Consider the following 27,118-nt stretch of genomic DNA (forward strand, 5'->3'; position numbering starts at 1 on the left):
CAGGGAAGGTGACAATTTATTTTTTACTCAGCGAGTTGTTACGATCTGGAATGTTCTAGCTGAGACAGTGGTGAAAGCTGATCTTGCTCAGACAAGTCTGGGAGCATTTGGTTGTGGTTTTGACAAAGTGATTATTTGGTCCAGAAATATTTATGCTTTTTTATTGTGTGAGATGTAAGGCATTTTTCTCCTGGAGGTAGCAGTTGGATCATGTTTGCATGTGTGTGAGGAAAAAAGCGAGAAGAAAACACAGAACAAAAAAGGGCTTTGTGGTCCAGTAGCTTTACTGCTTCCATATACAGTCGTTCTGTCATGAATTCTACCCAACCCCTTTAATCTCTGAGAAGAGCTTCTGCAGTCCTCCCAACAAGGCCAAGCAGCACTGAAAGATGCCTAAGTAAATTTACATGCTATGTTACTCATTCCTGATTGGTTACGATCTTTGGCCGTGTGATTTCAATATTCCAAACTGCTCAGGAACCGGTGCCTTCCAATTTTTCCCATCCTAATATAATTATCCTTAAATGTGCAATCCCACTATCATTCACACTACCTTTTCTTAAACATGTTAGGCAGAATGTGTGTTCTTGTTTATGTATTGGGTGGGGGGGGGGGGGGGGGGGGGGAGAGGGGGTTAATATGAACATGATGCAATGGGAACAATAATAAATTATCAGTCCCTTTTACTATGCTCCTCGTTCATTGGCTGTGGAGCAATGTGCAACAGGCTGACAATGTGCTATTCGCCGTTATTAGAATATTGCCCAAAGATTTGTGGACACTGATGTGAACATGTACATGTTATCTAGCTCAGTTTGTTCCACCTCAGCCTCTGGGTTCATAGTCTCGCTCCCGGAAATCAGAGTATATTCTGGGCTGTTGCTCCTGAAGGGGTGCTGGATTAATCAAGATATTATCATTGTGCTAAGGCTACAAATGGCGGGAGTGTTTTTTTTCCCCTGGAAGCATCGAGTTAAGCTAGTTTTCTTCATGCAAAGCAACAGATGAGGACAGTAATGGGAAATGATTCATAAAATCTTCCAGCACTAAAGGAGGCCATTTTGTCTGGTTGTTTGTTATCTCAATCGAACTTGGAGCCGATCTTCAGCTTTGAATACTTATCCCATTTCCCCTCAAAATTGACTCAAGTTTAACCAATCCCTGTGGAAAAGCATTCAGCTGAAGAAAGAAAAAATAGCAGAAAAACACCTTCAGGGAAAAATAAAAAGATGTATGCCCTGCACAATAAGATGTTTAGTTCCTTTTTGTCGGCTCCCCCTTCCTGCACTATCTTTATATCACCCAGTGATGGTCCCTATCTTAGGTAGCCCACCAAAGAAACAGAAACCTATTTTTGCTTACTTTCCATGTCGCATTCCTCATTTCCAAAACCTCGCCCCCCGTGCTTCAAATATGTTCATAGGAACATGGGAATTAGGAGCAGAAGTCAGCAATTCAGCCCTTCGAACCTGCTCCGCCATTCAAACAGATCATGGCTGATCTCTTCCTGGTCTCAACTGCCACCCCCTTAACTGTTCCCCGTATCTGTTTAACCCAGTTTTTTTTATCAGAAATATATCTATCTCCCTCTTGAAACCATTTAATGACTCAGATTCCACCATACTATGGGACAGTAAGTTCCACAAATTCACCACCCTCTGCGAGAAATAGGGCCCCTCATCTCAGTTTTAAATTTACCATCTCCCAACCTGTATCTGTGGCCTCTTGTTCTAGATTGCCCCACAATAGGGAATATTTGATCTACATTTACTTTATCAATCTCTTTTAGTATTTTATACACCTCGATCAGATCCCCTCTCACCCTCTAAACTCCAGGGAGTATACACTCAAACTGTTTAATCTCTCCTCTTACATCAATTCCTTCATCCCCGGAATCAATTTGGTGAACCTCTTCGGAACTGCTTCCATTGCCACCACACCCTTCCTCAAATAAGGAGACCAAAACTGGACACAACACTCCAGATGTGGTCTCACCAACACTTCATACAATTGCAACAATACTTCTCTACTTTTATACGCCAGTCCTTTTGCAATAAACACTATCATTCCATCTGTCTTTCTTATTCCATTTTTTACCTGCATACAGACTTTCTGCGATTCATGAACAAAGAAACCCAGATCCCTCTGTCCAACAAATTTTGAATCTGCTTCCCATTTAGATAATAATTTGCCTGACTATTTGTTCAACCAAAATGGATAACCTAGCATGTATCCACATTAAACTCCATCTGCCAAATTTTGGCACAATCTCCTAGCCTATCTATATCAGTCTGTAAAATCTATATCTCCTCTCCACTGCCTGCTTTCCCCCCAATTTAGTATCAGATTTTGCTACATTACACTCTGTCTCTGCTTGCAGATCATTTATACAGATTGTAAATAGTTCAGGTCCGAGGACTGAACCCTGCGCCATCCCATTAGTTACAGTTCGCCAACCAGAGAAGGACCTATTTAACCCGACTCTCTGCTTTCTGTCAGTTCATCTCTCCATGCCTTATGTACCACTAAACTGAATATATATGAGGTGTCTGTATAGTCTCAGTGCACCCCATATGCAGGAGCCTATTTAAAATATCATCCAGATGGCAACCAATCTATATTTTAAGAAGAGAGTGCCTGACTGAAGTCCCAGAATACAAGTTTCCCTGCGACTCCCAGGCGAGAGGTCTCACTATGTTACCTTTGACTACTAAACATCAATAAGCTGCCTTTGAATCTGATTGAAGTTGGTGCAATGTTTCAAATTTATTTTCTTTATGCATATTAAGTTTAAAAGCCATTTCCGTCAATGGCAGCCCTAAGTTTGAGCCAATAAAAGAGAGGCAAACCTTGCCTTATAGAAGGTAAGCTAATTTTTTATAATAACACTCCAGAACGTCTTTCCAAATGGGTTTGCATCCTGACTTTTGATTTGTTTGACAAAAACAGTCATAATGTGTTGAGGTTTCCCTCTTTTATTTTTGTGAATTGAAAAATTGAAAATTGCTTATTGTCACAAGTAGGCTTCAATGAAGTTACTGTGAAAAGCCCCTAGTCGCCACGTTCCGGCGCCTGATATTAACATATCATGGTGCAATCACACACACACACTGATGGACAGGTCGATGGACCAATGAACACATACGCAACATCACAGCCAATCACCAGTGAGAGCACACGCACTATAAAACAGGGAACACCACGGTTCCCACTCATTCCACCAAGAGATAATCGCTAAATCGCTGGCTTTTAAAGCAGACCAAGGCAGGCCAGCAGCACGGTTCAATTCCCGTACTAGCCTCCCCAAACAGGCACTGGAATGTGGCGACTAGGGGCTTTTCACAGTAACTTCAGTGAAGCCTACTCGTGACAATGAGCAATTTTCATTTTATTTCATTTCACAGCGTGCCACTCAGACATACACCATGTGCTGAGTGCCTCTCTAAGATAGTGCGAGGGCTGGGTCCACAGGTTAACTGGTGAAGTACGAACCACAGCCAGAAGTTAACAGTTGTTATTATACAGAATAATAAAACAGAGTTGTACCATCTACAACCGTGTTGGTTCGTTTGTATATCGGAACACCCAACACGGCAAGAAGATTTACCAAAATGATGCCAGGGATGAGGGACTTGAGTTATATTTAGAGATGAATTGGCTTGTTCCCTGGTACTTTGGAGATTGGGAGGTGATCTAACTGTGATCACTCAAGATCCCATTTGGATTTGTTCTCCCTTGAGCAGGGAAGATTTAACAGAGATTTTAAATTCTGAACAGTTTTGGGAGAGTAAAAAGGGCAAAACCTTTTTGACTGGTAGAAATTTGCACCAGGATACCCCTCCCCCCCCCCCGGCTTCCTCCCCCAACCTCCCCCAGGTTTTCTGGTGGCAGAGGTAGCCTGCCATTGGCCTTAGATGGGATTTTTTGACACTGTTGAAGTCTATGGCGTTCTGCGTGGTTCATCCACCCCGTTGCTGGGAAACCCGCTGCGGGAGTCCGTCTTAAGCGATCCAGAATATTCCATCAGCAGGAAAGGCTGGAAAATCTCACCATTAAAATAATTGGCATCAAACCCTGCAGAGATGTGAAAATGTTGCCCAGAAGGGGGTGGAAACTGATCCAGCGGTAATTTTTGAATGGGGACTGGGTAAATACTGGAAAAAGGAAAAATTACAACAATTTATTGAAGATAAAATAAAAGATGTTGAGGGGCTAGTTTAGCACAGTGGACTAAACAGCTGGCTTGTAATGCAGAACAAGGCCAGCAGCACGGGTTCAATTCCAGTACCATCCTCCCCGAACAGGCGCCGGAATGTGGCGATGAGGGGCTTTTCACAGTAACTTCATTGAAGCCTATTTGTGACAATAATGTCAGAATAATTCCAAGAACATTAACCGTGTCCTGAGTTGAGCGAGCCATCAATTATTTTTCTGTTGGGATTGCTGTGGGATCATGAAGAATTGTGTGATTGGTGTGTCAGGATGAGCTGTGGCAATTAGAACAATCCAATACTTTAATTCCTGGTTTTATGTAGCTGGTCTCAGCCGGTGAAGTGCTGGAATGTAGAAAGTGCTATAACTAAGCTGGGGACTATTTGAAGAGCTATCAGCTATCCAACCAGGAATGTTCACATGTAGATTTCACAGAATTTACAGTGCAGAAGGAGGCCATTCGGCCCATCGAGTCTGCACCGGCTCTTGGAAAGAGCACCCTAACCAAGGTCAACACCTCCACCCTATCCCCATAACCCAGTAACCCCACCCAACACTAAGGGCAATTTTGGACACTAAGGGCAATTTGTCATGGCCAATCCACCTAACCTGCACATCTTTGGACTGTGGGAGGAAACCGGAGCACCTGGAGGAAACCCACGCACACACGGGGAGGATGTGCAGACGACGCACAGACAGTGACCCAAGCCGGAATCGAACCTGGAGCTGTGAAGCAATTGTGCTATCCACAACGCTACCATGCTACCGTAAGGCAAGAACTCATCAGTGATGCCCATTCCATTGTTTTGGACTCTCGAACCCTGATTTGAACCTGACCTCCGTGCTTGAACATAGTGTGAGGTAGAGAAGGAGTGGGACACCCAATTAACACAGTGGACAATCTTCAGTTTCCCTGAACGGATCAGAAGAATACACCAATTGAACAGCCACCTAAGGGTCAACGGAAGAAATGGAGAAACAAAATGACAAGCAGTTGAAGCTATTAAATATTGCTACTTGTGGAGTCATTTAGATCAATTGTGTTGACCTTTGTGTTCATTCATGTGTGGGTTCAAAGTATCCACAGGAATGAACAAGCCACCTTCAAAATCTTTGTTGCCTTTGATGAGACTAAAGGATGAACCAATTGAAAATCCTTAGCTGTACATCTGTCCAGTAGAGAGATGAAAATGGCAACTGTGGATAAGTGGGACTGTGTGGGGTTGGGAGAAGAGAATATGAGACCAGGACAGTGGGTTAAACAAAGACTGATGCAGAGGAGACAAAACCAAGCAAAACCGAGACAGGGTCCCAAATTCCAACTGATATATGAACCCTCGGGGATGTGTTAATTTGCCCCCTTTACATCCTACAACTCCCCATCCAGTCATAAGAAGTGATGTTGAGAGAAGCCATCTGCTTGGAAGATTAGTCTACACTTCACAGAACTTATTTATGGTAAAATATTTTGTCTGCTGCGCTCATTAAAGCTCCTGAGGCACTTTCCAGAGTTTTGCTGCAAAGCCCACTTGGTTTCCACACTTAAGCCGCATGCTTTCAACTGACAAATCCTGGCTGTGACAGTACACAGTAACTGCAAACCACATGCCATTCTGACAAGACCAGAATATATTTATTGTTTTAACTTCAGAAGATTTATATACTCCATGGAAAACGCACAAGGATAACAGTTTTGTCTGCCCAGTTTGCATGAAGATTTAAATTTGAGCTCATCTTATTTTTGATCAGCTTTTTCTTTTGAACCCCCAGCCTCCATCTGACTGAAAAACCAAGATTGCCATGCAGCATTGGAGAGGAACATCCATCCATATCATCAACAAACCCAGGGGACCGCACAAAATCTCACTCCCCCTCTCTGCCTCCAGTATCAGAACTTTAATTGCCAAAACCTGATTGTGTTATTTGAAAGGAAAAACAACAGTCAGTTGTTGCACTAAAATGTTGCCGGCTCTGACTCATTTGGAAGCACACTTACTTCAGAGTCGGGCAGTGCATTCTCTATGCAATAAACAAATTCCACTCTTCTCCCCTCTCCTTACATTAAATCTGTACATCTGGTCAAGGACGCTCCTTCTACTGGAAACAGTTTCTCCTATCTAGGTTATTTAGGGGCCTTTCACAGTAACTTCATTGAAGCCTACTTGTGACAATAAGTGATTATTATTTAAACTTTACCTGTCAAACCTCCACCTAACTTGAATGAGCCTGAATCTTGAGTGATCAGTGGTAGACTGATCAAGGAAATACAAGCCAAATGTATTTAACCTTTCCTTATAATTTAACCCTCGAAGCCAGGTTCCTTAGTGTTGAATTAGGTTGGTCCATTGTCAGGTAGCAGCGAAGGGGTGGGGGGGGGGAGAGAAGTGACATGGAGTCATAGAGAGACAGACAGAACGTGAAAGAGAGCAGGAAAGAAAAAGAGAGAAAGAAACAGAAAGAATGATCTCATTGTCCAGAAATGAAATGAAACAATGTTTTTTTTTTCATCATTCCTGATATGGGTTTCACTGGGAAGGCCTATAGCATTTTATTGTCCACTCCAAATAATAGATGGTGGTGAGCCACCTCCTTGAACCTCTGCAGTCCGTGTGGTATAGACACACCTACAGTGCTGTTAGAGAGAGAGAGTTCCAGGTTTTTGACCCAGTGAAAGATCAGTGACATATTTCCAAGTCGGGATGGTATCTGACTTGGAGGGGAACTTTCAAGTGGTGGTGTTCCCATGCATCTGCTACCCCTGTCTTTCTAGATGGTAGTGGCCCCGGGTGTTGCTAGGTGTCCCCGAAGGAGCCTTGCTGAGTTGCTGATAGCTCAGATGATGACCTGTGACTGTATGACAAATCTCTGGTTTTCCTCCCGAACCTTAAAAATTACTGATTAAACTACTTATAAATCTCAGCCCTGTACTCAACCAACTTAATTGTTCAGTGCTATTAAGCCAGTTTATAGTATAATATTTTAAATTTGCTCAATTTTTCTACTTTTATTTCACTCTTGGTATCTCTTTTTTGTGCCAAACACCATTTCTAAAAAAAGAGTGCAAATTAGCAGACATGAACCTAGAGCAAGGAAAAAGTATTTCAGCCCATCAAATCCACTCTACCCAGATCTCAAGACTATTATTCCCTCATGGATATCCTTGCTATGCACTTTTCATTCCCTGCTTTGAAGGAATATCATATTCCTTTATCGACTTCCTGCGAAAAAGCCCCGACGATATTGTGAAGTGACTACAAACCTTAATATTGCTTATCTGCACATATCAAGCAAGCTAAATTTAAAGCTTCCAACTGACTTTGAACCAGAAATCTAAAGATTTTTTAACATCGTCCCTCGCCTATGGAGAAATAAGCTTTTCTAATCTCTCACCCTGCTTGGGGTTTGTGACATTTTAAATCTGTAATTAACATTTGTTCCCACCTCCGCTGTTTCTTCCACTGGCAATTATTTCAACTGTACGAGTGTACCCTGGAATACCTCCACCACCATTATAGCACTGCCATTAAAACTGAGAACTGCCTTTAAATTGGAACCATAGTATCAATGCACCACAATATTGGGACAGCATGGTGTGAGTCATAGAATCGTAGAATTGACAGTGCAGGAGGCCATTCAGCCCAAAGAGTCTGCACGGCCCATGGAAAGAGCACCCGACCTAAGCCAACACCTCCACCCACCCCATACCTCCACCCTATGGGAAAACATGTTGTGAGTCTCAACATACTATCACAATTATTTTTTAATCACTACTTTGTAAATTTACTTTTGGTACATGGATGTTAAGGCTAGCATTCAACATCAATATCTAGTAATCCTAAATTAAATGGCTTTCGAACCACTCCAGTGAAGAGTCAGCTGCATCAGTGTGGGAATGGAGTCACATATAATATAGATCTGGGAAGGATACCGGTGAACCAGTTGGGTCATTTTTACTAATGCCAGATTTCTTTGTTTTAAACAAAGAAACTGAATTCAAACTCTCAAAGTGCCCATGGTGGGAATTGAAGGTGCAATCCTTGTATTATTAGTCCAGGTTTGGCAAATCTAGTTCAGTAACATAATCATGGCATGACTGCATCATTCAAGGTCAAAAACATTCAGCCACCCCTATTATGTGTTTACAAGATAGTCTGCAAAGGAACTGCATCAATTGTCACATTCAATTTATCCAAGGTTTATCGAGTGCTTACAACAAGGCAGTTAAAATGGGGAGTGATATCATGACCATTAGTCAAGAGGGAAAAATGTAAAACCAAATCCATCTTCCATGCTGGCCCTTGTTATTTAGTGATCTTTCCATAATTCGCAGGGTCTTGCCGAGACCCCAAGAGGCTATACACTGGAGTCGGTTGAAGCTCCTAATAGTTCTGGTTTCGCCAGCTGCAATGAGAAGGATGACTCTCAATCCCAATCTCCTCATTCGACAGCAATTTGCCAAAAAAAATCCTTGCAGAATCAACTCTCTTGATTCAATTTAAATCTTGAAACAAAGCAGACAGTGCTTTTCACAGTTCATGGTTAAATCTTGAAACACAGATTCCCCATCCCCCTCCTTCCCCTCACGTCCCCAACTTATTCCTTCTTTCTGTGGGATGATTTCTCTCAATCTAACTTTTCTGAACAACTTGGTCTGTATAACCGAGTTCTTTTATAAATATTCTAATTTTTCTCCCGATCTCTCACGTTGGTGCTGACAGTTACTGAGGTTTTACTTAACATAACCTTCCAGGACCTCAGGCGAATTATTGTTCAACCAAGTTGTCAAGTCCAATTACAGATACTAGGTTTCAGCAAGATATTTATTTTCTGTTCTTTATTCGTTCTGGGGCTGTGCGTTTGTAGATATTTATTGCCCATTTGTAGTTGCTGCTTTGATGCAACTGAGGTGGACTTGCTAAGTCATTTCAGAGGGCAGCTAAGAGCTGTAGTTGGTCTGTCGTCAACATCTGGAGCAGACCAGGTAAGATGCCTGCTTCTAAAGGACATTAGTGAACCAGATGGGTTTTGAAGCAGCCATTCAACAGCTTCATGGTCACCTTTACTGGTCATGACGTGGAGATACCGGCTTTAGAATGGGGTGGGCACAGTAAGAAATCTTACAACACCAGGTTAAAGTCCAACAGGTTTATTTGAAATCACTAGCTTTCGGAATTTGGCTCCTTTACTGATGCCAGCTCTTTACTTCCAGGTTTTTTTAAAACTGAAGTCAAGAACTAAACTGCTACAGTGAGGCATGAACTCATAAGTAACAGAAATGGTAACTGGACAGCAATCAGGAGCAGGGAGTTCCAACTACCAACTGAGGCAGCTTGGTTTTAAAGATTATACCAATCTTTCACCATCTTAACTGAGTCAGTCAACACTTTAACATCACATTTTTAAAATCACAAGCATCATTCTGTGAATTTTGCGCCAATCGATACACAATAATAATTCAATTTTGCCTGTTTTTAAAGATGGAAGGGTGATCTAATTGGAGAGTTTAAAATTATAAACAGATACAATGAGTTAAAGAAAACGTAATTCCTCTGGTGGAGGAATCTAGAAGAAGGAGCCATAATCGTTCGATTGGGGAGAGACCATTTCAGTTTGATATCAGAAGAAAGTTTGCACACAATGTTCAATAGAAATCTGGGACATTCTCTAGCTGTGGATACTCAAGATTCAAGGCTGAGATCAGTCATTTTGTGTTGCGTTAATGTATTGAGGAATTATAAATCAAATGGGTAAGTGCAGTTGAGGTACAGGTGAGCAGGTTCCAGGGGCCGAAGTTTTCATTCCACTGGACCTGCGTGATATGTTATCACACAGTCCCAAGTTCAATCTTCCTCACTCGCCATCCACTGGAATCCTATGCTGGCTGACCTATATTAGCTTTCTGTCCAGAAATGCCTCAATTTGAGAATTCTCATTAATTGGGCAGCATTTAGCTGATCTGGCAAGATGGGGTGGTCTCCCTCTGTCACTCGCGGATCTGCTAAAGGCGGTTAAAATGAACATGTTGCTTTGATTTCTGTTTATTTTGCAATGCCTGCCGATTTTCCTGCAAAGGTATTTTTTAGAGAGATTGAAGGGATGATTATCTCGCCCATATGTGGAGGGAAGGTGGCCAGAATTAGAAAGGTGCTACTAGAGAAAGGAAGGCAGTCAGGGGTTTTAGGTGTTCCAAATCTGGGGCGAGATTCTCCAACCCCCGCCGGGTCGGAGAATCTCCGGGGGCTGGCGTGAATCCCGCCCCCACCGGTTGCCGATTTCTCCGGCACCGGATATATGGCGGGGGCGGGAATCACGCCGCACCGGTTGGCGGGCCCCCCCCGCGATTCTCCGGCCCGTATGGGCCGAAGTCCCGCCGCTAAAATGTCTGTCCCGCCGGCGTAGATTAAACCACCTACCTTAGCGGCGGGACAAGGCGGCGCGGGCGGGATCCGGGGTCCTGGGGGGGGGTGCGGGGCGATCTGGCCCCGGGGGGTGCCCCCACGGTGGCCTGGCCCGCGATCGGGGCCCACCGATCCGCGGGCGGGCCTGTGCCGTGGGGGCACTCTTTCCCTTCCGCCTTCGCCACAGTCTCCACCATGGCGGAGGCGGAAGAGACTCCCTCCACTGCGCATGCGCGGGAATGCCGTCAGCGGCAGCTAACGCTCCCGCGCATGCGCCGCCCGGAGATGTCATTTCCGCGCCAGCTGGCGGGGCACCAAAGGCCTTTTCCAGCAGCTGGCGGGGCGGAAATTCGTCCAGCACGGGCCTAGCCCCTTAAGGTTGGGGCTCGGCCCCCCAAGGTGCGGAGCATTCCACACCTTTGGGGCGGCGTGATGCCCGACTGATTTGCGCCATTTTGGGCGCCAGTCGGCGGACATCGCGCCGATACCGGAGAATTTCACCCCTGATGTATTATTACTGGGCGGCAAATGTGGAGAAGGCCCGGGAATGCCCCTCACCCCCCGCTCCACCTGCTAAGCCCCTCTCGGGACCCGATCCCTGGCAGTGCCAATCTGGCATCTTGGCAGTGCCAGGGTGCCAAGATGGCAGTGCCAAGGTGTCCAGGTGCCAATGGGAGAGCCAGGGTGCCTCCCTGCCCTCTCCCTCACCACCCAGGGGACTTTAATGGCCTAGGAGACCCCCTCCTCTTTAGGGGCCATGACAACTGATCGATATTTGCAGAAACCACTACTAAACGGCACCCTGGCGAGGTCTTCCAGGTAAGGACATTAGGGGCGGGATTCTCCGCGAACCGGCAGGGCGGGCAACTCCGGCGCGAAGGAGTGGCGTGAACCACTCCGGTGTCGGGCCGCCCCGAAGGTGTGGAATCCTCCGCACCTTCAGGGGCTAGGCCGGCACCAGAGTGGTTTGCGCCGTGCCAGCCGGAGCAGAAGGGACTTGGCGCCACGTCGACCGGTGCCGAGGGGCCTCCGCCGGTCGGCGCGAGTTGCCGCATGCGCGGTGTCATGATATTCAAACACACACATCATGATAGACACACCAACAGACAAATCAGAACACACAACACCACAACCAATGACAGAAAGATATAAAAGCACAGACACAACCCCTGGTGGTCAGTAAGAGCGGCAGAGGAGAACCAGGACACAGCTATAGCCGGGGACACTCAGGGAGACAGCACGTGCAGAGTATCCAGAACGAACTGTATTATAAGAGTTATAATAAAATAGAGTTGTACCACATACAACTGTGTTGGCTCATCTGTGCACCAGAGCACCCAACACCACATGGTACAGGAGTGGATCGATACCTGCCGGCATACATCCAGTGTACAGAGACAACCAGCACCGGCGGTCCAAGATGGACACACCAACTCGCGCCATCGCCAGACGTTGATGCGAGCAACAATTCTCTATCCAAGGCGACATGCTTCGACGTTTCTCTGCGGAGTCACCCTTCCGGCACAGCAGGTGGCCGGAACCAGCGTACACGGTCTTGGCCAACTTCCACATCTGGCACAGTCATCGCCTTGCATGATATTAGTGATGGTGCTACTTCAATGGCAACGACCCATCGGCTACAAGATGCCGTCCACCACAAACATAAAAAGAAAACAGACTCCACCTTGTTCCTGGCATGCAGGGCGGATGGATTGGTGCGTAGGCGCAATCAGCGGGCTCTGTGCCGCCTTCCACGCTCGCAACTGCACCGTACGCACACGCCGGATCCTCCACTGGTTCCCAAGGATGACTTCGTGGAGATGCCACGGATCATGCCCCTTCCATCGCCACCAGAACCAAACCACAGCCAGGGCACCACTAACAAAGATGTTGAATGTCATATTTGCAAGAATGAAAAAGACCAAGCACTGCAGGAAGTACAACAAATGGTAAAGTAGAGACTTCGGCAACAGCATCACCTCCAACAGTCCAAGGTGAACCAGTGTGACCACAAATCTCCACAGCTGAACCGGCTTGAGGACCAGCCCATTCTTGAGGCGGTCACCCACTAGACTGGACTTATAACGCTGTTAATACGTTCAAAAAGTCAAACACTTCTGTATTATAACCTGTTGTTGTTTATTGTTCCAGATATCGTCTGACCGGACCAATGTTCAAGTTTTTTTTTTCTCTCGCATCCAAGTTTTGTTATGGTACAACCTTGTTAGTGTGACGCACCCGACATCGCCCCATGTAAATAGTTACGTCATAAACACACGCTGTACACAACACAAACGCACACTCTTAGATGCACTCACGACACAATTGTATTTATAACCACGTAGGCACTTGTCTTTGTAAAAAAGGGGGATGTCATGATATTCAAACACACACATCATGATAGACACACCAACAGACAAATCAGAACACACAACACCACAACCAATGACAGAAAGATATAAAAGCACAGACACAACCCCTGGTGGTCAGTAAGAGCGGCAGAGGAGAACCAGGACACAGCTATAGCCGGGGACACTCAGGGAGACAGCACGTGCAGAGTATCCAGAACGAACTGTATTATAAGAGTTATAATAAAATAGAGTTGTACCACATACAACTGTGTTGGCTCATCTGTGCACCAGAGCACCCAACACCACACGCGGGACCAGCAGCATGTGCTGGTGTCATCCCAGCGCATACGCAGGGGGGCTTCATCTCCGCGTCGGCCATCATGGAGGTCCACAGCAGCCGACGCGGAGGAATAAAGTGCCCCCACGGCACAGGCCCGCCCGCGGATCGATAGGCCCCGATCTCGGGCCAGGCCACTGTGGGGGCACCTCCTGGGGCCAGATCCCCCCGTGCCGTCCCGAGGACCCCGGAGGTCACCCGCGCAGCCAGGTCCCGCGCAGCCAGGTCCCGCTGGTAAGTGCCTGTTGTAATTTATGCCGGCGGGACCGGCTGAAAACGGGCGGCCATTTGGCCCATCACGGGCCGGAGAATCACCGGGGGGGGCGCTGCTAGCGGCCGCCGACCGGCGCGATTCCCGCCCCCGTAAAATCCCCGGCGCCGGAGAATTCGGCAGCCAGCGGGGGTGGGATTGACATCGCCCCCCAGCGATTCTCCGACCCGGTGGGGGGGGGGGGTCGGAGACTTCCGCCCTAGGTTTCTGATGGGGGCGAGAAACTCAAAAACTCATATTTAAATAAGCCTAATGCCGCATTTAAAAATGCAGATCTGGATCACGTTCTGGTGAGGGCGAGATTCAGATCGCGACGTCTAACGAGATGTTGTTAAAACCCGAGAGATTTTGTTAAAACAAAGCGTTTTGAGTGTCACAATTCGTGAGAGGCCTCTCGCAAGATTCACCAGCCTTGTCCAGAAACCAAGTCTGGCATGACGAGGCTGGAAAATCATGCCCAGTTGGATGCAAGGGGCGGGATTCCCCCAGCCCTGGGCAGAGCCGGAGAATCCCTGCGACCTGGCCACGCCGCCCCAATGCTGGCATGAGATTCGCCGCAGAGTGGCGTGGTTGGCACGGTGCCGGTCGCGGGCCGCTCTACGCCGCCGACCCGCCAATTCCCTGGCCCGGATGTGCCGAGCAGCCGTAAGAAAAGAACCGAGTCCCGCCAGAGCTGTTCTAACCTGCTCTGAGCCGGCGGGACCTCCGCGTTGAAGGGTCGGGTGGCGGGCCTGTGTGGGGGGGAGGTGGGTCCGACTCTGGAGGGAGCCTCCAAAGTGGCCTGGCCCGCGATCGGGGCCCACCGATCAGCGACCCGGCCTCTCGGGCTGGGGGCCTCCTTTCCAGGCGCTGGCCCCTGGGGCCCTGTGCCATGCTGCGTCAGGGCCGACACGTTGAAGGAGGCCACTGCGCATGCACACGTTGGCGCCGGCGCCACTGCGCATATGCAGATCCTGCGGCGCACAGTTCACGCCGGGATCGGCAGCTGGAGCAGCGCGAACCGCTCCAGTGCCATGCTGGCCCCTTGTAGGGGCCTGAATTACTCCTGGCAGCGGCCCATTCACGCCCTCGTAAAACGCAACGGTGTGTATGAAGGCGTAGACACTCTGCCGCGGGATTGGAGAATCCCGCTCAAGATATCTAGCGACAAGTAGATATCTGCCAAGAGAGTAGACAATGGGCCGTGCTGATATGCTCCTTAGAAGGCCATTTAGATGAATAGATAAGGGTGGCATGGAACATACAGACATAGAAGATAGAAGCAGGAGGAGGCCTTTTGGCCCTTCGAGCCTGCTCCGCCATTCATCACGATCATGGCTGATCATCCAACTCAATACTCTAATCCTGCTTTCTTCCCGTAACCTTTGATCCCATTCTACCCAAGTGCGATATCCAGCCGCCTCTTGAATATATTCAAAGTTTTAGCATCAACTACTTCCTGTGGTAATGAATTCCACAGGCTCACCACAGTTTGGGTGAAGAAATATCTCCTCATCTTTGATCTTTGTCCAAAATGGTTTACCCTGAATCCTCAGACTGTGAAAACTGGGGCGGGATTCTCCGACCCCCTCGCCGGAACGGAGAATCGCCGGGGGCTGGTGTGAATCCTGCCCCCGCCGGTTGCCGAATTCTCCGGCACCAGATATTCGGTGGGGGTGGGAATCGCGCCGCGCCGGTTGGCGCCCCCCCCCCCGGCGATTCTCCGGCCCGCGATGGGCCGAAGTCCCGCTGCTGGAATGCCTGTCCCGCCGGCGAGAATCAAACCACCTCTCTTACCGGCGGGACAAGGCGGCGCGGGCGGGCTCCGGGGTCCTGGGGGGGGGCACGGGGCGATCTGGCCTCGGGGGGTGCCCCCACGGTGGCCTGGCCCGCAATCGGGGCCCACCGATCCGCGGGCGGGTCTGTGCCGTGGGGGCACTCTTTTCCTTCCGCCTTCACCATGGTCTCCACTATGGCGGAGGCGGAAGAGACCCCCTCCACTGCGCATGCGCGGGGATGCCGTGAACGGCTGCTGATGCTCCCGCACATGCGCCGCCCAGCAAAGTCATTTCCGCGCCAGCTGGCGGGGCACCAAAGGCCTTTCCCGCCAGCTGGCTGGGCGGAAATCAGTCCGGCGCGGGCCTAGCCCCTCAAGGTGAGGGCTCGGCCCCTCAAGATGCGGAGAATTCCGCACCTTTGGAGCGGCGCGATGCCGGACTGATTCGCACCGTTTTTGGCACCGGTCGGCGGACATCGTGCCGATTGCGGAGAATCGCGCCCCTGGTTCTGGACACACCCATCATTGGTAACATTTTCCCTGCACCTACCCTGTCTAGTCCTGTTAGAATTTTTTAAGTCTCCATGAGACCTCCCCTCATTCCTCTGAACTCCAGCGAGAACAATCTCAACATATTCGATCTCTCCTTATTGATAAGGGTGGCATGGAACATACATACATAGAAGATAGGAGCAGGAGGAGGCCTTTTGGCAGTTCGAGCCTGCTCCGCCATTCATCACGATCATGGCTGATCATCCAACTCAATAGCCTGATCCTGCTTTCTCCCCATAGCCTTTGATCCCATTCTACCCAAGTGCTATATCAAGCCGCCTCTTAAATATATTCAATGTTTTAGCATCAACTATTTCAGGAATCAGTCTGGTAAACCTTTGCTGCAGTCCCTCGAGAGCAAGTACATCCTTCCTCAGAGAAGGAGACCAAAAGTGCACACAGTACTCCAGGTGTGGCCTCACCAAGGCCCTGTTTCATTGCAGCAACACATATACTCAAAACCTCTCGCAATGAAGGCCAACATGCCATTAGCCTTGTTTACCGCCTGCTGCACCTGCATGCTTACCTTCAGCGACTGGTGCACAAGGACACCCAGGTCCTATTGCACATTCCCCTCTCCCAATTTACAACCGTTCAGGTAGTAATCTGCCTTCCTGTTTTTGCTTCCAAAGTGAATAACCTCACATTTATCCAAATTATACTGCATCTGTCACTGATTTGCCCACTCGCCCAGCCTGTCCAGAATATGCTGTAGGATCCATGCATCCTCGTCACAATTCACCCTCCCACCTAATTTGGTATCATCTGCAAACTTTGAGATGTTACATTTTGTTCCCTCATCCAAATCATTAATATATATATTGTGAATAGCTGGGGTCCCAGCACCAATCCCTGTGGTACCCCACTAGTTACTGCCTGCCAATTTGAAAGGGGCCCATTAATTCCTACTCTTTGTTTCCTCTCTGCCAACCAGTTTTCTATCCACCTCAATACATTTCCCCTAATCCCATGCTCTTTAATTTTGCACAATAATCTCTTCTGCGGGACTTTGTCAACCTTCCTCTGAAAATCCAAATATCCCACATCAACTGGCTCCCCCTTGTCAACTGTACTGGTTACATCTTCAAAGAATTCCAACAGATTTGTCAAGCATGATTTTGCCTTCATAAATCCATGCTGACTCTGACTGATCCTGCCACTGCTTTCCAAATATTCCACTATAAAGTCCTTGGTAATGGATTCAAGAATTTTCCCCGCTACCGATCTTAGGCTTACTGGTCTATAATTCCCTGCTTTATCTCCACCTCCTTTTTTGAATATTGGAGTGACGTAAACTACCCTCCAATCTGCAGGGACTGTTCCAGAGTCTATAGAATCCCGGAAGATGATCACCAATGCATCAACTATTTCCAGAGCCACCTCCTTAAGCACTCTGGGATACAGATTCTCAGGCCCTGGAGATTTATCTGCCTTCAAACCCATCAATTTTCCCAGCACCATTTCTCTACTAATGCTGATCTCCCTCAGTTCTTCCCTCTCACTAAACCTTTCATTCTCCAACATTTCTGGCATCTGATTTGTGTCTTCTTTTGTTAAAACAGAACCAAAGTATGTATTCAACTGGTAAGCCATTTCTTTGTCCCTTATTATGCATTCCCCTGTTTCTGTCTGTAGAGGGCCTACCTCTTTACCAATCTCTTTCTCTTCACATATTTATAGACATTCTTAGTGTCAGTCTTTATGTTCCCTGCAAGCTTCCTTTTGTGTTGTACTTTCTCCTTTATTTTTTAATAAACATTTTATTGAGGTATTTATGGTTTTACAACAACAACAAAAAAGAAATGTACATGAATTTATAAACATAGTGCAAAAGCCATCTTCCTCCCTTACAGTTCCCATCTTTATTAACCCCCTACTCTAAGCTAAGCTAACCTACCCTTCCTTCAGGTTGAGAGGGTTGTTAAGAAGGCGTATGGTGTGATAGCTTTTATTGGTAGAGGGATTGAGTTTGGGAGCCATGAGGTCATGTTGCAGCTGTACAAAACTCTGGTGCGGCCACATTTGGAGTATTGCGCGCAACTCTGGTCGCCACATTATAGGAAGGATGTGGAAGCATTGGAAAGGGTGCAGAGGAGATTTACCAGAATGTTGCCTGGTATGGAGTAAAGATCTTGGGCGAAATTCTCCCCCAACGGTGGGATGTCCGCCGACTGGCGCCAAAGACGGCGCCAATCAGATGGGCATCGTGCCGGCCCAAAGGTGCGGAATGCTCCGCATCTTTGGCGGCCTAGCCCCAACATTGAGGGGCTAGGCTGACGCCGGAGGGATTTCCGCCCCGCCAGCTGGCGGAAATGGCGTTTGTTGCCCCGCCAGCTGGCGCGGAAATGCGGCGCATGCGCGGGAGCGTCAACGGCTGCTGTCAGTTTCCCGGCGCATGCGCGGGAGCATCAGCGGCCGCTGTCAGTTTCCCGCGCATGCGCAGTGGGGAGAGTCTCTTCCGCCTCCGCCATGGTGGAGGCCGTAGCGGAGGCGGAAGGGAAAGAGTGCTCCCACGGCACAGGCCCGCCCGCGGATCGGTGGGCCCCGATCGTGGGCCAGGCCACCGTGGGGGCACCCCCGGGGTCAGATCGCCCCGTGCCCCCCCCAGGACCCTGGAGCCCGCCCACGCCGCCTGGTCCCGCCGGTAAATACCAGGTTTGATTTACGCCGGCGGGACAGGCAATTTCTCGGCGGGACTTCGGCCCATCCGGGCCGGAGAATCCAGCGGGGGGTCCCGGCAACCGGCGCGGCCCGATTCCCGCCCCCGCCCCCGCCCAATCTTCGGTACCGGAGACTTCGGCGGGGGCGGGATTCACGGCGGCCAACGGCCATTCTCCGACCCGGCGGGACCCGACTCGGAGAATGACGCCCCTTATGAGGAAAGGCTGAGGGACTTGAGGCTGTTTTCGTTAGAGAGAAGAAGGTTAGGAGGTGACTTAATTGAGGCATACAAGATGATCAGAGGATTGGATAGGGTGGACAGTGAGAGCCTTTTTCCTCGGATGGTGATGTCTAGCACGAGGGGACATAGCTTTAAATTGAGGGGAGATAGATATAAGACAGATGTCAGAGGTAGGTTCTTTACTCAGAGAGTAGTAAGGGTGTGGAATGCCCTGCCTGCAACAGTAGTGGACTCGCCAACACTAAGGGCATTTAAATGGGCTTTAGAGTGATTTCACAGGTCGGCGCAACATCGAGGGCCGAAGGACCTGTACAGCGCTGTAATGTTCTATGTTCTATGTTCTGCTGACAATTAATTTTCCGCAAAGAAGTCAACGAACGGCTGCCACCTCCGGGCGAACCCTAACATTGACCCTCTCAAGGCGAACTTGATTTTCTCCAGAGGAAGCTAGCCATGTCAGATAGCCAGGTCTCTGACTACGGGGGCTTTTAGTCCCTCCAAGCTAATAATATCCGTCTCCTGGCTACCAGGGAAGCAAAGGCCAGAATGTCCGCCTCTTTCTCCTCCTGGTATCCCGGATCTTCTGACACCCTGAAAATCGCCACCTCTGAACACGGTGTCACCCTTGTTTTTAACACCGTGGACATGACATCTGCAAACCCCTGCCAGAATCCCCTGAGCTATGGGCATGTCTAGAACATATGGACATGGTTCGCTGGCCCCTCCGCACACCTATCTTCTACACCAAAGAACCTGCTCATCCGGGCCACTGTCATGTGAGCCCGGTGAACAACCTTAAACTGTATCAGGCTGAGCCTGGCACATGACTCTACTCAACGCGTCCGCCCAGAGACCATCCTCTATTTTTCCGCCCAGCTCCTCTTCCCACTTGCGCTTCAGCTCCTCCGTCTGCATCCCCTCTGACCCCATATGTTCCTTGTAGACGTCAGAGACCCACCCTTCTCCCACCCACACTCTGGAAAACTACCCTGTCCTGTATCCCCCTTGGTGGTAGGAGCGGGGAGTTTGAAAACTGCCTACGTAGGACGTCCCGCACCTGCAGATATCTAAATTTGTTTCCCCTCGCCAATCCAAATTTCTCCTCCAGCTCCCTCAGGTTAGGAAAGCTCCCCTCTATAAACATATCCCCCATCCTCTCAATCCCTGCTCTCTGCCATCTCCGAAACCCCCCATCCATACTTCCCGGGTCAAACCGGTGATTATGACAGATTGGAGACCACACCGATGCTCCCTCCGCTCCCACATGTCTCCTCCATTGCCCCCAGACTCTCTGGGCCGCCATCACCATGGGGCTGGTGGAGTACCATGCCAGCGGGAACGACAGAGGCACCATTATCAATGCCCCCAAGCTGGTGCCCTTGCATGAAGCTGCCTCCATACGCTCCCATGCCGACCCTCCCCACCACCCACTTCCTGATCATGGCTATATTCGCCGCCCAATAGTAATTACTGAAGTTTGGCAGCGCCAGCCTGCCCTCTCCCCGGCTCCGCTCAAGCATCCCCTTCTTTATTCGCGGAGTCTTGCCCGCCCATACAAAGCCAGTAATTACTTTGTTGACCCGTTTGAAAAAGGACCACGGAATAAAGATGGGGAGACACTGAAACACAAACAGAAATCTTGGGAGGACCGTCATCTTCACCGTCTGCACCCTCCCAGCTAGTGACAACAGGAGCACATCCCACCACCTAAAATCGTCCTTCATTTGGTCTACTACTCGGGCCAGATTTAGCTTGTGCAGCCGTTCCCATTCCCGCGCCACCTGGATGCCTAGGTACCGAAAGGTTCCCCCTACTATTCTAACCGGCAGTTCCCCCAGTCGCCTCTCCTGTCCCCTTGCCTGGACCACAAACATCCCACCTTTCCCCATATTTAGTTTATACCCCGAAAACCGGCCAAATTCCCCCAGAATCCTCATGATTTCTTCCATCCCCTCTGCTGGGTCTGACACATACAGGAGCAGGTCATCTGCGTAAAGCGAGACTCTGTGTTCCACTCCCTCCCGGACCAGCCCCTTCCAGCCCCTTGAGGCTCACAGCGCAATTGACAGCGGCTCTATGGCTAACGCGAACAACAGTGGGGAGAGGGGGCATCCCTGTCTCATCCCCCGATGCAGCCTAAAATAGTCCGATGTTGTCCTATTCGTCCATTCGCTCGCCACAGGCGCCTGATACAACAGCCTGACCCAGTCAATAAAGTCCCGCCCAAATCCGAACCGTCCCAGTACCACCCACAGAAATTCCCATTCTACTCGATCAAAAGCCTTCTCTGCATTAATTGCGACCACTGCCTCCACCTCCCTACCTTCTGGGGGCATCATGATCACATTTAACAACCTTCTTACATTGGCCACCAACTGCCTTCTCTTAACAAACCCCGTCTGGTCTTCCCCAATAACTTCCGGCACACAATCCTCAATCCTAGAGGACACAATTTTGGCCAGCAGTTTGGCGTCCACATTCAATAGGGATATCAGCCTGCCGGACCCACACAGCTCCGGGTCCTTGTCCCGCTTCAGGATCAGAGAAATCGTGGCCTGTGACATCGTCGGGGGAAGCACCCCACGCACCCTTGCCTCATTGAATGTCTTCAACAACAGCGGCCCCAATATCCCAGAGAACTTTTTATAGAACTCCACTGGGTACTAGCCGGTCCCGGGGCTTTACCCGACTGCATGGCCTTCAGACCCTCCGTTATCTCTTCCAACCCGATCAGGGCCCCCAGTCCTTCTACCAGCCCTCCTCCACCTTCGGGAAATTCCCCCCGAGGAAGTGCCTCATCTCTTCCGGCCCAGCTCCTCCGGCCCGGCTCCTCCGACCTGTACAGCCTACTATAAAACTCCTTGAACGCCTTATTCACCCCTGCTGAGTCTCCAACCAGGCTCCCGTCCCAATCCTTTACTTACCCTATCTCCCTAGCTGCCTCCCTGTTTCAAAGGTGCTGTGCAAGCATTCTGCTTGCCTTCTCTCCATGCTCATAAATCGCTCCCCTCGTCTTTCTCAGCTGCTCTACCACCCTCCCTGTGGTTAACAAGCCGAACTCCGCCTGTAGCCGCCGTTCCCTTAAAAGCCCTATCTCTGGGGTCTCCACATACCTCCTGTCGACCTGTAATATCTCCTTTACCAGTCGGCCCGTGTCTGCCCTGTCTACCTTCTCCCTGTGGGCCTGTATCGCGATCAGCTCCCCTCTAACCACCGCCTTCAATGCTCCCAGACCACCGCTGCCGGAACTTCCCCCGTGTCGTTGACATCCAGGTAGTTCTGAATACATTTCCTCTGCCGCCTTCTCACCTCTTTGTCAGCTAAAAGTCCCAAGTCTAACCTCCAGTGCGGGCGCTGGTTACTGTCTTTACTAACCTGCAGGTCAACCCAGTGCGGGGCATGGCCTGAGATTGTGATCGCCGAGTACCCCGTGTCCACCACCCCTGTCAGTAGAGCCCCGCTCAAAATAACGAAATCAATCCGGGAGTACACTTTATGCACGTGTGAATAGAAGGAAAACTCCTTCACTCTCAGCTGCCCAAATCTCCATGGGTCCACCCCCTCCAATTTCCCACTGACCATAATGTACCGGCCTCCCACATCCGAAACTATCCTTCCCGCCTCAAACACCATTCGATTTTAATCAGGATCGCGACCCCTCCAGTCTTTGAGTCCAACCCCGAGTGAAAAACCTGTCCGACCCATCCCTTCCTTTATCTAATCTGATCAGCTACTCTAAGGTGCGTCTCCTGTAGCATTACCACGTCCGCCTTCAGTCCTCTCAAATGAGCAAAAACGCATGCCCTCTTAACCGGCCCAGTTAGCCCTCGTACATTCCAGGTGATCAGCCTGGTTCTGGGGCTCATCGACCCCCCCCCCCCACCTTCGCCGATCAACCATCATCTTTCTTGGGCCAGTCTCCAGCCCGCGCCCCACACCTCCACCAGCCCGCCCCAGACAGCCTCCGCCCCCGACCTCCTCTCTGTCCCTCAGCAAAAGTTCCTCCCTCGTCAGCAGAACATTTCCCCTCGCTCCCCCCCCCTAGTAACAGCACAATGTAAATCAACCCTTTCGATAAGCCTAACATCTGCTCACCCCCCTCTGTGCTTCCGTGAGCTAGCCCGCCCAGCTAGCTTGGTGGCCCCCGCCCCTTACTTTCTCCTTCTTAATCAATCCCTTCATCCTTCTTTGCTGAATTCTAAACTGCTCCCAATCCTCAGACCTATTATTTTTCTTGGCCAATCTGTATGCTTCTTCCTTGTATCGGATACGATTTCTAATTTCCTTTGTCAGCCATGGATTGGCTGTCTTCCCCATTTGCTTTTGTGCCAGACCAGGAATGAACAGTTGCTGTAGTTCCTCCATGCGGTCCTTGAATGTTTGCCATTGCCTATCTACTGTCATCCCTTGAAGTAGCTCTCCCCAATCTATCAAGGCCAACTCATGCCTCATATTTTCATAGTTGCCTTTATTAAAGGGGCTGATTTAGCACAGGGCTAAATAGCTGGCTTTTCAAGCAGACCAAGGCAGGCCAGCAGCACGGTTCAATTCCCATACCAGCCTCCCCGAACAGGCGCCGGAATGTGGCGATGAGGGGCTTTTCACAGTAACTTCATTTGAAGCCTACTTGTGACAATAAGCAATTTTCATTAAGTTTCAGCGTCCGAGTCTCCGAATCAACTACTTCACTGTACATCTTGATGAAAAATTCTATCATGTTATGGTCGCTCATCCCCAAGGGGTCTCGCACAGCCAGATTGGCAATGATTCCCTTCTCATTACACAGTACCCAGTCTAAGCTGGCCAGCTCTCCAGCTGGTTCCTTCACATATTGGTCAAGAAAACCATCCCGTATACGCTCTAGTAATTCCTCCTCTATTGAATTATGACGAATTTGATTTGCCCAATCTATGTGAAGATTAAAATCACCCATGATCACCGATATTCCCTTATTACATGCATCTCTAATTTCATGTTTAATGCCATTCCCAACAACACTACTGCAGTGGAACAGTGGTTAGTACTGCTGCCTCACTGTGCGAGGGACCCAGGTTCAATTCCGGTCTTGGGTGAATGTGTGGAGTTTGCACTGAATAATAATCTTTATTGTCACAAGTAGGCTTACATTAGCACTGCAATGAAGTTACTGTGAAAAGTCCCTAGTCGCCACATTCCAGCAGCTGTTCGGGTACACTGAGGGAGAATTCAGAATGTCCAAATCACCTAACAGCACATCTTTCAGGACTTGTGGGAGGAAACCGGAGCACCCGGAGGAAACCCACACAGACACAGTGAGAATGTGCGACTGCACACAGACAGTGATCGAACCTGGGACATTGGCGCTGTGAAGTAACAGTGCTAATCACTGTGCTACAGTGCCGCAGTTTCTCCCCGTGTCAGCATAGATCTCCTCGGGTGCTCTGGTTTCCTCCCACAGTCCAAAAATGTGCAGATTAGGTGGACTGGCCATGAAAAATTGGCCACTAATATACAACGGTTAAGTGGGGTGATGGATATGGGGCGGAGGAGTGGGCCTAGTAGGGCTGCTCTTTCAGAGGATTGGTGCAGACCCGATGGGCCAAATCGCCTCCTTCTGCACTGTAGGGATTCTATGATTCTATGAATAATTAGGTGTGAATAGCTGATGAGGAGAAACAGCTGTTGATGATTGGGAACATCCATTACATATAGAACATAGAACAGTACAGCACAGTACAGGCCCTTTGGCCCACGATGTTGTGCCGACGATTTATACTAATCTAAGATCAACCTAACCTACACCTCTTCAATTTACTGCTGTCCATGTGCCATCCAAGAGTCGCTTAAAATTCCGAAATGACTCTGACTCCACCACCTCCGCTGGCAATGCATTCCACGCACCCACCACTCTCTGTGTAAAGAACCTACCTCTGACATTTCCCCTATACCTTCCTCCAATCACCTTAAAATTATGACGCCTCGTGGCAGCCATTTCTGCCCTGGGGAAAAGTCTCTGGCTATCCACCCTTTCCATGCCTCTCATCACCTTGTACACCTCTATCAAGTCACCTCTCTTCCTTCTTCGCTCCAGTGGGTAAAGCCCTCGCTCCAGTCCAGGTAGCATCCTGGTAAATCTCCTCTGCACCCTCTCCATGGGATCTACATCCTTCTTATAATGAGGTGACCAGAACTGGACACAATATTCCAATGTGGTCTCACCAGTGTTTTATAAAGCTGCAGTAAAACCTCATGGCTCTTAAACTCAATCCCTCTGTTAATGAAAGCCAACACACCTGGCACCTTCTTAACAACTCTATCAAACTTGGTGGCAACTTTGAAGGATTTATATATGTGGACCCCAAGATCCATCTGTTCCTCCACACTTCCAAGAATCCTGCCTTTAACCCTGTATTCAGCATTCAAATGTCACCTTCCAAAATGAATCACTTCACATTTATCTAGGTTGAACTCCATCTGCCACTTCTCAGGCCAGCTCTGCATCCTGTTAATGTCCTGCTGTAACCTGCAACAGCCCTCGACACTATCTACAACTCAACCAACCTTTGTGTCATCGGCAAACTTACTAACCCACCCTTCCATTTCCTCATCCAAGTCATTTATAAAAACCACAAAGAGCAAGAGGTCCCAGAACAGATCCCTGCAGGACACCACTGGTCACCGACCTCCAGATGGAATGCTTTCCATCCACGACCACTCATTGTCTTCTTTCGGCCAGGCAAGTCTGTATCCAGACAGCCAAATTTCCCTGTATCTCATACCCCCTAACTTTCTGAATGAGCCTACCATGGGGAACCTTATCAAATGCCTTACTGAAATTCATATACACCACATCCACTGCTGGACCTTCATCAATATGTCGCATCACACCCTCAAAGAATTCAATGAGGCTTGTGAGGCATGACCTGTCCCTCACAAAGGCATGCTGTCTATCTTTAATCAAACTATGTTTTTCTAAATAATCATAAATCCTATCTCTCAGAATCCTTTCCAATATTTTGCTCACCTCAGTCGTAAGACTGACTAGCCTGTAATTCCCAGGGATTTCCCTATTCACTTTCTTGAACAAGGGAACAACATTCGCCTCCCTCCAATCATCCGGTACTACTCCAGTGGAGAGTGAGGAAGCAAAGATCATCGCTAATGACGCAGCAATCTCCTGCCTCGCTTCCCGTAGTAACCTTGGGTATATCCGGCTGGCCCAGGGGACTTAACTATCCTGATGCTTTTCAAAATTTCCAGCAGAACCTCCTTCTTAATATCAACCTGTTTGAGTCTATTAACCTGGCTCACGCTGTTTTTATGAGCAACAAGGTCACTCTCTCTCGTGAATACTGAAGCAAAATATTCATTTAGGGCCTCCCCTAACTCCTCAGACTCGAGGCACAAGTTTCCTCCACTATCCCTGATCGGCCCGACTCTCACTCTGATCATCCTCTTATTTCTCACGTAAGTGTAGAATGCCTTGGGGTTTTCCCTCATCCTTCCCGCCAGGGCTTTTTCATGCCCCCTTCTAGTTCTCCTAAGTCCATTCTTGCGTTCCTTCCTGGCTACCTCTAGAGCCATGCCAGATCCTTGTTTCCTCAACCTTCCGTCAGCTTCCTTCTTCCTCCTGTCTAGAAACTCCACTTCTTGTGTCATCCAAGGCTCCTTCAGCTTACCATTCCTCCTTTGTCTCATTGGGACAAAACTATCCAGCACTCGCAGCAAGAGCTCCTTAAACAACCCCCACATTACTGTTCTGCATTTCCCTGAGAACATCTGTTCCCAATTTATGCTCCTCAGCTCCTGTCGAAGAGCAGTATAATTTCCCCTCCCCCAAGTAAATACATTCCCATACTGTCTGTTCCTATCCTTTCCCATGACTGTGGTAAAGGTCAACAAGTTGTGGTCACTGTCACTGAAATGCTCTCCCACCGAGACATTTGATACCTTGACTGGTTTGTTGCCAAGCACCAAATCTAGTCGGCCTATCTAAATATTGAGTCAGGAATCCTTCCTGGACATGTAGACCATAGAACATACAGTGCAGAAGGAGGCCATTTGGTCTTTAGGGTCTGCTCCGACCCACTTTAAGCCCTCACTTCCACCCTATCCCCGTAACCCAATAACCTCTCCTAAACTTTTTGGACACTAAGAGCAATTTACCATGTCCAATCCACCTAACCTGCACGTCTTTGGACTGTGTAAGGAAACCGGAGCACCCGGAGGAAACCCACACAGACACGGAGAGAACATGCAGACTCCGCACAGACAGTGACCCAAGCTGGGAATCGCACCTGGGACCCTGGAGCTGTGACACACCTGACAAAATCTGCTCCATCCAAACCATTTGCACCAAG

General features: G+C 49.0%; 1 protein-coding gene across 5 annotated transcripts in view; it reads right to left on the reverse strand.

Moving 5' to 3' along the window:
- LOC140428040 (collagen alpha-1(XII) chain-like) overlaps positions 1–27,118 on the reverse strand; it is a 462,913-nt gene that overhangs the window by 302,076 nt on the left and 133,719 nt on the right. The gene's annotated exons all lie outside the window — the stretch shown is intronic.

The sequence above is a fragment of the Scyliorhinus torazame genome, chromosome 1 (genome assembly GCF_047496885.1).
Source record: "Scyliorhinus torazame isolate Kashiwa2021f chromosome 1, sScyTor2.1, whole genome shotgun sequence".
Classification (NCBI taxonomy): Eukaryota; Metazoa; Chordata; class Chondrichthyes; order Carcharhiniformes; family Scyliorhinidae; genus Scyliorhinus; species Scyliorhinus torazame.